The 13,852-nt window shown below is 44.0% G+C and overlaps 1 protein-coding gene across 4 annotated transcripts in view; it reads right to left on the reverse strand.

Annotated features, from left to right (window-relative positions):
* LOC136625227 (uncharacterized) overlaps nucleotides 1–13,852 on the reverse strand; it is a 118,037-nt gene that overhangs the window by 27,992 nt on the left and 76,193 nt on the right. For 2 of the 4 annotated variants that reach the window (XR_010792514.1, XR_010792515.1), the window contains exons 4-6: nucleotides 9,842–9,914; nucleotides 9,626–9,728; nucleotides 9,042–9,165 (exon numbers count right to left, since the gene is read on the reverse strand). The exons of 1 other annotated variant lie outside the window; for it this stretch is intronic. The gene's annotated coding sequence lies outside the window, so the exon portion shown is untranslated. The remainder of the gene's footprint in view (nucleotides 1–9,041; nucleotides 9,166–9,625; nucleotides 9,729–9,841; nucleotides 9,915–13,852) is intronic. One more of the 4 variants, XR_010792516.1, reaches the window with a different exon arrangement.

The raw sequence follows: 13,852 nt of genomic DNA on the forward strand, positions 1-13,852 counted from the left end.
TATCCATTGGATAGCAGTGATCATGTAAAGTAAAAAAAAGTTTTTAAAAAGTTAAAAAAAAAAAGATAAAAAAGTTTACGTTTCATCTCCCCTCACGGATCATATCCGTGGGGGAAGATGAAATACCGTACCTATGGCACCGCATTTATCCGTGGACTTCACCACGGCTTCTGCGCACGCGCCCGCCGCCAAGATGGCGGACACATGTGCAAAAGGCGCAGATTGCCAGGGTAATTTAAAAATTCCCTGCTACTGGCTACCAAATGTAGCCGAGAGCCTGGAGATTTCACCAAGGCCCGCAAAACGCAGTTCCTGGTCACGTGATCGCCGTTTTCCAATTGAAAACAGCGATCACGTAAAAGTAAAAAAAAGTGAAAATTTCACCTCCAATCACAGATCAGATTCGTGAGGGGAGGTGAAATTACTTACCTAAGGCCTCCAGCGATGTCCCCCGACGGGATCTTTATCCACGGACCTTTCCCCAACTTTGGCGCATGTGCCCATTAGCAAAATGACGGAAGCAAGCGCAAAAGATGTTGAGGGCCCTGGAAATTCAAAGTCTCCTGGCTACTAAATGTAGCCAAGAGCCTGGAGCAGTGACCGAGGGCCGCAGTTAGCGGTCCCCGGTCACATGATCGCCGTTATCCAATAGATAATGGCGATTACGTAAAATTTAAGACAGTTGAAATTTTATGCGCCTTTCCTTTTGAGCCCCGTTGTGCATACAGACATAATATTAAGGCCACAATGGGTATGTCTCTGAAAACGGGACAAAAGGGGGTATCCATTTTGGGGTGAACTTTTTCATTCTTATGTACGCTATACAAAAAAAAATGTTTTTAAAATGACACAACTGCCAAAAAAATTAAAATCGTAATTTTTTCCATCTGCTTTGCTCAGATTCATTCAAAAACTGTGGGGTTAAAATATACAGTACACCCCTAGATGAATGTGTTAAGTGGTCTAGTTTTCAGAATAGGGTCATTTGTGGGGGTCCTCTGTCGTTTTGGCTGCTCAAGGGTTCTACAAGTGGGCAATGGGGCCTAAAACGCCTTCACGCAAAATGTCTGTTCTAATAGCCACCGGCTGATCCTTTCGTTTTGGGCCCCGTTGTGAATACGGACATAATTTTAGGGCCACAATGGGTATGTTTCTGAACACGGGACAAACAGGGGTATCTATTTTGTGGTGAAAGTCTTCATTTATATGTGTGCTGTACAAAAAAAAACGGGTTTAAAAGTGACATGATTGCCAAAAAATGAAAACCGTAATTTTTTCCTTTTGCTTTGCTTAGATTCATTCAAAAACCGTGGGGTCAAAATACACAGTACACCCCTAGAGGAGTTCGTTAAGGGGTCTAGTTTTCAAAATGGCGTCATTTGTGGGGTTCTCTGTCGTTTTCGTCCATCAAGGGCTCTACAATTGGGCAATGGAGCTGAAATCACCTTCAAGCAAAATGACTGTTCTGAAAGTCACCGTCTGCTCTTTTCGGTTTGGACCCTGTTGTGCATATGGACAGAAGATTAGGGCTACAATGGGTATGTTTCTGAACACAGGACAAACGGGGGTATCCATTTTGGGTGCAAATACGCATTTTCATGTGCATTATAGAAAAAAAATCCCATCTTTTAATGGCATATTTGCAAAAACATGAAATTTTATTTTTTCTCCTCTAAATTGCATTAATTCCTGAAAAAAATCTGTGAGGTAAAAATACTCCTGACCCCCCTCAGTGACTACATTAAGGGGTGTAGTTTTTAAAATGGGGTCATTTGTGGGGGGTATCTATTATTTTGACACCTATGAGCCTTTGTAATCTTGGCTTGGTGCCGGAAAATAAAGTGTTCCTCAAAATGCTGAAAATCAATGTTAAATTTGCACGTCTCTTAAATGGTTAAAAAAAACCTGAACTTTATCTAATGTGCGTCCAGAATAAAGTAAACAGATGGAAATATATATCTTATCAAGAATTTGTACAGTATGTTTGCACATATTTGAGATATCGCAGTTGAAAATGTGAAAAAATGAAATTTTTTTCAAAAGTTTCCCAATTTTGGCGCTTTTAATAAATATACACAAATTCTATCGGACTATTTTCACCACCTGAATGAAGTACAACATATGGCAAAAAACAATGTCAGAATCGCTTGGATATGCAAAACCTTTACGGAGTTATGCTATGTCAAAGTGACACATGTCAGATTTCCAAAATTTGGTCTGGTCATTAAAGCGCAAACAGGCTTGGTCACTAAGGGGTTAAGGAGTATATTCCCCCATAAGTAGCATCCTATAACGCCAAAATACACACCAGGGAGCCCGCTGGTGTCAGCACTGCAGGTGAATACACTCTCCAGAGCTCCAAAGACCTAAGGAAAATACTTGTAGGCCTGAAGCCACAGCCTCAATTTATGATGACTACACTTGTGCAGCGGCGAGTAAACAGCTAGCCAGCGGCAGTAACTGGAGGCACCCATAGCGCAGCAGGAGATAGAAGCGAGGATCTCTAGACTCCCATTGCGGCAATCAGAGCATTGGAGCCCGCCCTTGGCAAGAGGCTTCTCCTCCACCTCCCCCCGCTGAATACCCGACTGCAGTGAGAGACCTCTGCTCCCAGAGACAACAGGCCGAACTGTACTCACTGATCCACGGTGGGGGGACATCCAGGTGTCATTAAGGTGGTGAGTAGAGCACCCGGACGTGCAGTGAGCAGGGACACCGAAACTCTGAACGGGCGCTGTAACATCACTGCACAACTTCAGCTGCTGGCAATATATTAAGCACTCCGCCCCCATCTAGTGGCCGGACCTGGTATTGCAACCATTGTATATTCACACTTCAATACTGTTAAGACCCCTGTCCACAGCCTAGGGTTGGGACATCAACACAAAAATATCGATATTCGATAGTATCGACCATCGCAGGACAAACTATCGATCATTATAAAATATCGGTGGAAAACTATCGATATTTCTATATATCGACTTTTTAAAATACTGTATAAAAATAAAACAGGTCGAGGGTTAATAAAGCGACACAATCAACAAAAAAAAATTATAGTTTTCTTTTAAAACTTTAAACTGTTGAATTTATTCATAACTTATAACTAATAATATCATGAAAATATAGTTACAAATGAAAATAAAAAATTACAGATGAAACATATAATTAAAATTAGGTATATGAAAAGAGTTTTTTTTTTTTTATCATTGGCCCCAATAAACGTTATCTAATGAGCCAACAAATACACTGAAACAAGGTCCTGCGAGCTACGGAAGCCAGAAGATTGACGCTGGACCTGACGGGATGTGAGCGTGATCTCTGTGTATGTTCGTTTGTGGGGCTGCGTGCCATGCACTTTTTTCAAGTTGCCGCTGAGGGACCAACGGTCTCCATGGCAACTTGTAAAAAATACAGGGCCTGGTAATGCGACCGCAGTGCCCGAACGCAATTGTAATTGCATTAGATGGGTCGCCTATCTTTTCTTTGGGCACTGTGTTTGCTTTAGACGCTTTAGCGCAGCCCTCCATCTACATGTGGCAATGCTTTCATTTAGAAAGCATTGCCCACAGCCATCGCGTTAGACACAAGCGTTCAGAGCCTGCGTCTAACGCGATGACCAAACACATGTGGAAAAGGGGCCGAAGACCCCACTGTTTCTGAGAGTCGCTTTGCCTGGAGCAAACCTTATTGGTGACAGTCACCTCACACTTTCCAAAAATTTCTAGAACTTGTTTATAAGTTCATTAGAGCCTCGAGGAAAACTACATCCTGTACCAACACAAAGGAAAGGGCAGAATGTAAAGAAAGACAATCTGGTCACCGGACCACAAGACACGCTACTGCTTTACAAAAATCGATATTATATCACCTTACACTATCGATGTTACCGATATATCGGACATAACAATATCGCCAAAGCATTAGCGATATATCGGTTTTCAATGTCCCAACCTTACCACGGCCATGACGGAATATCGCTAGCGATATTCCGCCGCGGGGGAGCAGGGGCAGAGCTGTCAGGTCTATGCGCTGAGCGTATCTGACAGATAGGCTCACCGTGGAAAATTGCGGCAATTCACAGCATGCCGCAATTTGAATCCCGTGATCGGAGAATCGCTATGATTCTCCGCTTGTGGACATCGGGCTGCGCTTTCAATAGCAACGCTATGGAAAGCATTTATTGTGTTACCCGCGGCCGGATTATCGCTGCGCGTAATGCAATGAACTATTGCCTGAGGACAGGCAGCCTTAAATGTAGTAAATGCAATACATGTAACTCTATACAACCTGCTTCTCCTCCCATATATAAAATAAACGTATTTAATACAAAAAAATCACTCGACTAATTAAAACCTGCAAACTCGCCACCGACCTAGTTCCGCGCACCTTTGTGGCTAGGTGCGGACAACCTAGCAGCCTACATGAGAACATGGAACCTCAGTGAGGTTAAATCAATGCCAAGCGCCTTGATGAGCATATTTTTATAAAGAGACCCTATTTTCAATAAATTATTTATCCTTACACCCTTTTCAGTCTGAATGACACAAAATTTTAAACTAGGAGTTCATCTCAGCTTAAGCCAGGAAAACAAGGAGGCAGCGCTCACTCAGCAACCACACACTCCACTAAGTTACAATCTGCTCCAGTCCCTTAGGACGACTTTCGTGCTCATCTGTTGGGAATGCTTCCCCTACTCTTGACTTAGCCCCAGCGACTCCTAATCCACTGGAAACAGCAAGTGCTTCGAACTCAGAGTCCTTTCTTTCTCAAATACAAACTTTATTACAGAGAGAATTATCCAAAACATCTGCAGACATCACCACTAAACTAACTAAAGAAATCCGGGAATTAGGTCAACGAACATGAGACGGAGGACCATATGGACAATACTACTAGTGTTGGAGTCCCATGAGAAAAAAGTGGAGCAACTTCATAGCGAAGTACAATTTCTTCATGACAAGCTGGAGGATGCGGAAAATAGGGCCCGCCGAGACAATTTAAGAATACGAGGCCTCCCTGAACCAATTAAAGACCTACAACTGACTGTAACTGCCCTATTTCAAGAGCTATGTCCTGATATCCCAACCGAAAGTCTGGAAATGGATAGAGTCCATAGAGCTTTATATGCCCATAAACCTGGCGGCCCTCCAAGAGGCATAATACTTAAGCTACATTTCCACCGCACACGGAAACAACTGTTCCAGGCAGCCCGATCCTCTCCCAGCCTAAGATTCCAGGGTCATGCATACCAGCCGTTTCCTAACCTAGCTCCGTAAACTCTGGCCAAGGGAAGAGTTCTTAAACCCTATCTGGAGGTTCTACAACAAAGGAGCATTCAGTACTGTTGGAGCTTCCCTTTAAACTCATCTTCAAATATAGGGACAAAGTGCACACAGTACTTTCTCCTGAAGGGGCCCTTAGCTGTTTTGAGAACCTCCAACCACAGCAGAAGTCTCCTCAACAACAAACCTCTGCTCCATCACTGACCTCCAGTCCTGCAGCCTGATCCGCTGGCGATAAAAGCCCTTAGCTCCGTAATGGGCAACCTTTTGAGCTTGGTGTGTCAAAATTCGCCCAAAAACCGAGCATGACTCGGATGTGTGCCACTTCGAGAAAAAAAACATAAATTTGCAATATTTATAGTTTAAATAACAAAAAAGTATAATTGTAATATATGACTGTATTTAATAAACCCAAAACTAATTATTTAACTGCTTAGTGACTTTGTTCATCCGTCAGTCGGTTTCCTTTGTTGGTCTTGATATTAAACTTGTGTGGGATGCCGTGAACTGAGATAAGTGAGGGGAGGGGGAATTCTTTAACTAACCTGCCTATTAGTGACTTTTTTGTTGCTGAATTTCATTGGCTAAATCTTCAATTGAAGGTTGGTATTTTGTACACTTCAAGCCCAATCAAGCGCTACTAACTTCATCTGTCAGTCTGTTTCTTTTGTTGGTTTTGATATTATTTAATGCTGAGAATAAGGCCTCACAAAAGTAACTAGAGGGAAAAATTGTGAGTAAAGCCATTGCCATATTTTTCAGGGTGCTAAAAGTGTCTGGTAATCGGTTCCAGGCACTCCAAATCTCCTGTTCGTAGTGGCACTCCTCTTGATTCTCCAAGCGGCACCTTTCCAGATTCTCAAGCTTTGACGTCAAGTTGACAAACACCTGAGCCCAGATGCTGTCTTGAAATTCTGCAAGCTACATCTCCAAATCATCAATTTGCATCCATTGGAAACCATTTAATTCCAAACTACTGTAGACGACTACATCAGGATGCTTAATTATTTTCATGGTCTGTTCTAGGCTTCTAAATTGATTAAATCTATCACTGAACTGGTCAAGTAACGAGCCTAAAACATGCTGATACTTTATATGCAAGGGTTCCATTTCATTTGGCACAGCTGCACTGGCCTTCTCAAAATACTTGGTTACTCAAGGAAAATACTTAAGTAATAAGTTTTAGGCTGTCTGCAGACAGGCGGAAATTCCGCAGCGGGATTTCCCGCGGAATTTCCGCCCTTGGAAGCTGCCATAGGATTGCGTTAGATATACCAGGCTTAAATAAGCTTCTCAGCATATGAGGCATCAGACAAGGACTGATTGTCCCCCGTCCCTGTGTCCCCCGTCCCTGTCACCTTAGAGGGAGAGGGATGACAACAGATTTGAATACACAAAGAGATGGCCGAATTGAGGGGGATGTGGCCAAGGAGAGGGGGTTGGTGGAGGGGACGGAGGAGAGAGGAGAAAGGTGTGATGAGTGATATGTATAGCATTCAGGAGGAGGAGGGGAGAGGAGAGGGGATGGGGAGATCTAGGATTATAGTGGCCAACTCCATACACCGACAGATTGTGTGGATTCTGTTTTTCTGTCTGTAACTTCTTTTCCGTTTTTTTCATTGATATCCAGATGCCCCCTGCATGCGGAATTTACTATAGTTTCATTTATGTCATAATTAGAGATGAGCGAACGTACTCGTCCGAGCTTGATGCTCGGGCGAATATTAGGGTGTTCGGGATGTTCGTTATTCGTAACGAACACCACACGATGTTCGGATGTTCGGGTTACTTTAACTTTCTTCCCTGAGAAATCTTTTCTATATGCGCTCAATGGGGCCGGCGGCAGCAGCGCCAACCCCATTGAGAACATATAGAAGACAAATCCTTCTTCTCTGCCACAGCTGTAACAGCTGTGACAGAGAAGAACGATGTTTGCCATTGAATTCAATGGAACCGGCAATACAGCCGACTCCACTGAATGCAATGGGCTGCCGGCGATCGCGGGATGAATTGTCGGAAAGGGGTTAAATATATAAGCCCTTCCCTGCAATTCATCCAGAAATGTGTAAAAATAAAAAATATATATATACTCACCTGGTGCCAGCAGACGGAGTTCAGCGCGGCAGGCTGCAGTTCTCCTGAACTGCTCTGAACAGCTGTGAGTAGTATTCAGCAGCCGGGGATTTAAAATCCCCGCCTGCTGAATAAGATGCCTCTGATTGGTTGAATTCATGAATGGGTGTGAGTGAGGGCTGGCCTCTGATTGGTCAGGCTGTGACCAATCAGAGGCATCTTATTCAGCAGGCGGGGATTTTAAATCCCCGGCTGCTGAATACTACTCACAGCTGTTCAGAGCAGTTCAGGAGAACTGCAGCCTGCTGCGCTGAACTCCGTCTGCTGGCACCAGGTGAGTATATATATATTTTTTATTTTTACACATTTCTGGATGAATTGCAGGGAAGGGCTTATATATTTAACCCCTTTCCGACAATTCATCCCGCGATCGCCGGCAGCCCATTGCATTCAGTGGAGTCGGCTGTATTGACGGCTCCACTGAATTCAATGGGCTAACATCGTTCTTCTCTGCCACAGCTGTTACAGCTGTGGCAGAGGAGAACGATCGTTATGCTGACAGTGCGGGGGGGGGGGGGGGTCTCACTCTTGCCGCTATTGTGGCTTAATAGTGGGACCTGTGAACTTGAGATGCAGCCCAACATGTAGCCCCTCGCCTGCCCTATCCGTTGCTGTGTCGTTCCCATCATTTTCTTGAATTGCCAAGATTTTCACACATGAAAACCTTAGCGAGCATCGGCGAAATACAAAAATGTTCCGGTCGCCCATTGACTTCAATGGGGTTCGTTATTCGAAACGAACACCCGAACATCGCGGGAAGTTCGTTTCGAATAACGCGAACCCGAACATTTTGGTGTTCGCTCATCTTTAGTCATAATGAAAACTTCAATAAAATACTTTGAGACAAAAAATGGTGTATGGAACCCACTACCTAAACACAATTATGTGATAACAAAAAGAGAACCTGCTAATTTCGAAACAGGTTTATGTGAATAAAGACTGAAGGTATACGTTTATACTTTTAATACTTTGTAATAGAAGACCACCGATGCCGGTTTGTCTAGCCACCACTGGGTGTAACTCTCATTGTTAGCCTAATGGTTGGCTCTGAGAGTCTCTGACTAGCTGTGGTTTTTAGTTCTGTTATTAGCTACTACTGCAAGTGGCTTGACTTAGGCTGCCTATCCACGGGCATTTTTGAATTTCGCTCCAAGGCGATAATCCGTCCGCGGGAAACGCAATGCACGCTTTCCATAGCGTTGCTATTGAGAGCGCTTCCCCCTGTCCACGAGCAGACAATCACTACGATTCTCCGCTAGCGGCCCGCAATTCACAGCATACTGCGAATTGCTGCGATTCTCCACGGTCAGTCTGTCAGATAGGCTGACCGCAGAGATCCCTCTGCAGGCTCCTGCTCCCGGGTGGCGGCTCGCAACGCCCATGGACAGGCAGCCTTATAAGTAATGATTTTCTATCTTCTTTCCTGTCAACATGTTTGCTCAGCGCTATATAACTATTGCTGATTCATCAGGACAGTCTTTGGCTAAACAGCAGACTTGCATTTAGTTACACAGCAGAATGGCCATGATGTCAGACCAAACATGCTTTACACAACCACCCAAAACACACATTCTCTCTGTGCAGATTCTCATTAGAAGCTGACAGATTATGTATATACATACACACCTTAGATGAACAGGATGAACGATGTATCCACACGATGGAGCCATTCATGCTGCAGAGATCCTGGAATCATTCATCTCTTGGGAATCCTGGGAGTCCAGAAGTTCTCCGGTCACATCAGGAGGATCTAGAAGGAAGCAGTTATATCATCAGTATGACGGTCATACAGCATATTCTGGGGTCAGTGGCTGCAGGCAGAGGGGTCACTAACTAATCACAGCAGTGGATTAGGAGCATGGCGGCTGTACAGAACAACGGAGATCAGTCCTGTTATAGTGACATTTCCCGCTTGATGAACCCCTGCAGCTCCATCCTTCCATCCATATTCCTTTGGGTCATGAAGGGTATGATTTCTCCTTAGGGAGAGCACCTAGTGAGACTTATATGAGCACCCATGCTCCACTGGGAAATTTATGCAAATAAGAGAATGGAACAATACCTCTGCAGCGTCACCTATTGGAAGGCAGCATTCCTGCAAGTCAATGTTAGACTTTTAATCCTGCATGCACATTTCCTGTAGTGGTTTTACAGATGTACTTCGCCTGCTGCTCAACACTTGTAAAGTACAACACTGAATATAACGGCACCTGATTGATCGGCTCTTGGAGGATGTCCATTCTCTTCTGAGTGACCATCCATCTGCTTCCTCTCTCCATCCTTGGACGCGGTCATGTTCTTCCTCTTACAACACTAATAACAGAACAGATTACAGATCTTGTAGATTATGTCTCCCTTGGAGTTTTCTGTCAGATAGTAACCTTATATTTTTAAGTAGGAGATAAAACTCCTTAAAATGGACTTACAGAGCAAAGAGAAGTATCACTACAGCCAGAGCAGCAGCAACAAGGGAAAGTCGTAATGTGAGACTCCGAGGACCTGCAGGAAGTTAAATGACACAAATCAGAACAAAAGGGATTGCACAACTATTTCGCAATCACTGTTACACGCCGCATGCTGGCTGAACACTATAAGGGTAGGTTTATGTAACATATAGGGGATGTCTCCATGCGGCGGAAAGACTGCGGATCATCCACCAATAAGTTATAATTTATGAACTGTGCTTTTACAGATCATTAGTTAGACTAAATAAAAGAATCAAAATTATAAAACAAGAATACATGTTTGGTACCACTGTGTCCGTAAAAGTATGATCTATCAAAGTAACACATTAGTTATCCCGCACAGGGAAAGTCATCTGAAAAATAATTAAAAACACTAGAAATGCGCTTTTTTGGTCATTCTATCTCCAAGAAAAAAAAACGATAAAAAGTGATCAAAAAGTAGTATGTATTCCAAAATAGTTCTAACACAAACACCAGGACGTCCCGCAAGACATGAGCCCTTGCACAAATATGTGGACGGAAAAATAAAAAATTATTGCGCGCAGAAGATGGTGGCAGAAAATAATTGTAAAAAATAAATGTCTTAAAAAAATAAAAAGTACTACAGCAAAAATTAAAAAAAACACATGCCACATAAGTTTAGTAATTGAACTGACCAATTGAATAAGGTTATCATGTCATTATTGTTTCAGTTTGAGCGCCGTAGAAACAAGACGCACTGAAAGATGGGGGAATTTTGTCGTGTTTTTTTTTCATTTTACTACACTTAGAACTTTTTAAAAGTGTTTCTGTACATTATATGGTACATTAAATAGCACCATTGAAAAATACAACTCGTCCCACAAAAAAAAAAGCCTCCATACAGTGACGTCGATGGATAAATAAAAGGAGTTAAAAAAATTTTGAGAAAAAAAAAACAAATTGGCCGCTAAAGGCCCATTTACACAGGACACTCGTTCCTGTGTCTCTTTGCTCCCATGCTCTTGCACGGGGCCCGCACAGCTGACGGGGGTCTCTCCTCTCCCTCCCGCTGATCTTTTATGCTGCTAAAAGATGAGCGATGAAGCTCATCGTTAAGTTTAAACAGCCGCCGTTCCATAGCGAACGGCCGCTGTGTATCTCAATGGAGAGGGGCGGGGGAGCGAGAGGAGAGAAATCTCCTGTACTAACCAGCCCCCCGGCTGGGCGCTCCATGTGCAAGCCAGCACTGGGAGCGCGGGGATACAGGGACGAGTGTCAGGCATCGTTTGCCCGACACTTCTCCAGTGTAAATGGGCCTTAAGGAGTTAAATAAATTGAAAATGAGACATGCTGCTATTATTCAGTTTTACCAGCATAATCAGTAGGTTTTAATTTTACAGAAACATATCAATTACTTACTGCTACAAAAACTTTTTAAAAATTTGCAGCACAGTGTAATGTTCGTTGTACCAGTCTATGCTCCGGGATACTACATTACATATAACAAGTCTTTGTGTGATATAATATCCATATACTAATGTATGATGTACTAGTCTGTGCTCCGGTATACTACATTACATATAACAAGTCTTTGTGTGATATAATATCCATATACTAATGTATGATGTACTAGTCTATGCTCCGGGATACTACATTACATATAACAGCTCCTTGTAAGATCTCCTTCTCTGCTCTCCTCTAATTTGTTCACACAATTGTCTCCAAGCTTTCTCGGCCACAACATGAGCAGCTTCCACCCTCCCCGGCCGTCTCCTTCCCCTCGTCTTGTAGGCCCTTGGGGCAGCATCCTCTCCCGCTGTATCATGTATACGGTTCCTGTTTATCATATGTAATGTATTAACCCCTTGTTCTCATACGTACAGTACTCAGGAATTAATGGCACTTTATAATATATAGTAATAATGGTGGATAATGCCGTCTTGGGTCTGGAGCGAGGAGCGAGCGGGACCAGACTGTCACTAAACTGAAAACTGAAATATACGGATTACTTTCCAGTAGTCCTTTTTCCGGGAGTCATCACGATAGCCCCGTTTACAATGGAGGTTGCCCTCTGACCTCGGTAGGGACAGGAAGAGCCCTTAAAAGCACCTCACTTTCCACCATTCCTCAGTGACTTTCAAATTATTACGGTGGACAATGTTTACTGAACCAAAATTTACCTTTATTCGGTCATATTTACATTGAAAAAGAACACAGATATTCTATGAGGGAGGGAACTAAGGGCCGTCGTGATGACTCCCGGAAAAAGGACTACCAGTAAGTAATCCGTATATTTCCTGGTCGTCATCCCGACGGCCCCATTTACAATGGAGCAATACCAAATTATAGGTGACTTAGGGCGGGACTACTGCCTGGAGGACTTTCCGTCCGTATCCCAGGTCCTTGTCCGACTGTACATTAACCCTATAATGTTTTATGAAAGTATGCAGACTGGACCAGGTAGCCGCCTTGCAGATTTGCTCAGCGAAGGCCTGGGTTTTCTCTGCCCATAAGGAGGAGAGGAATCGAGTGGAATGGGCTTTAATTTTTCCCGGAGAACCGAGACCCCTAGCTTTGTACGCCTCCTGGATGGCCATCCTGATCCATCTGGCAATGGTACTTTTATATGCAGTCTTTCCTTTGCCCGGCCCCTGAAATTGGACAAAGAGGTTGCTATGTTTTCGAATGGAACAAGTAGCCTCTAGGTATGTTAGAACAGCTCTTCTAACATCTAAGCTATGGAACTCTCTGTCGTTGCAGGGGTTCTGGCAAAAAGAGGTAGGGTGATTGTCTGCTCTCTGTGGAATTTTGACACTACTTTTGGGAGAAAAGCTGGATCTAGATGAAAGGTGATTCTATCATCTTGTACCCGCATGTGTGGCTCGACACAGCATAAGGCCTGTAGTTCTACTTTTCAGGGTGAGGTTATGGCGACTAGGAGGGAAACTTAACGTAAGCAACCTTACGGGAAGTTGGCAGAGAGGTTCAAAGGGTGGTTTGCAGAAGCTATTTAAGACTAAGTTCAGGTCCCATGTGGGAAATGTTCCCCTAATGAAGGGTCGAAGTCTGTCTGCTCCGTTAAGGAATCTATGGGCTCAGCGGTGCTCCGCTAAGGGAAAATCCAAATAGGATCCTAAAGCTGCGACCTAAACCCTAAGAGTTCTCGGGCTAAGGCCTTTTTGCAAGAATTCCAAGATTACAGGTATATCTACACTTGGAACTTTGCTTGGGTCTACGTTACGGAACTCTGAGAACTTCTTTCACACTTTAGTGTAAATGGCTGTGGTTACGGGTTTGCGACTTTTTAGACAAGGTGGTGATTACTTTTTGCGAAAGTCCCTTCCCCTGAAGAATTACGCCTTCAGCATCCAGGCTGCTAGCTTCAGTTTTTCAACCCCCGAGTACATTAGTGGGCCCTGGACAAGGAGATCTTGCTTGGCCAGCAGTTGGAATGGACCCTGGATTGCTAGGGCCTTCAATAAGGGATACCAGGGTCTCTTGTCCCACATGGGGACGACTAAGATTACGTCTGCCCAGCTGACCTGAATCTTTTTGAGGATGTACGGGATCAGGGGGAAGGGAGGGAACGCGTAAGCCAAGTCCATGTCCCATTTTTGAGACAGGGCGTCTACCCCGCATGGGTTGTCCCTTGGGTTGAGGGAATAAAAGTCCCAGCATTTTGAATTTGCCTTTGTGGCAAACAGAACGATCTGTGGTTGCCTCCACTGGATTCCACCCAGTGGAGTATCCTTGGTGATGAACAAATGACAGGGCTGTCACGTTATCGATTAGGATTTTGACATGCCTTCTTTTTAGGTGGGGTTCTGCCGCACAAAGGGTCTCCCACATCGCTCTATAGTTAGATGAACGTGTGGCTATTTGGGAATCCCAGGTTCCCTGCAGGGTCATGTCTGCTACCTGTGATCTCCACCCGGTCATGCTAGTATCCGTTGTGACGGATATGGAGGGTTCTCGTGACCAAGAGGTACCCTTGCTCAGGTTACTCTGTAA

This window comes from Eleutherodactylus coqui, chromosome 4, assembly GCF_035609145.1.
Source record: "Eleutherodactylus coqui strain aEleCoq1 chromosome 4, aEleCoq1.hap1, whole genome shotgun sequence".
NCBI lineage: Eukaryota > Metazoa > Chordata > Amphibia > Anura > Eleutherodactylidae > Eleutherodactylus > Eleutherodactylus coqui.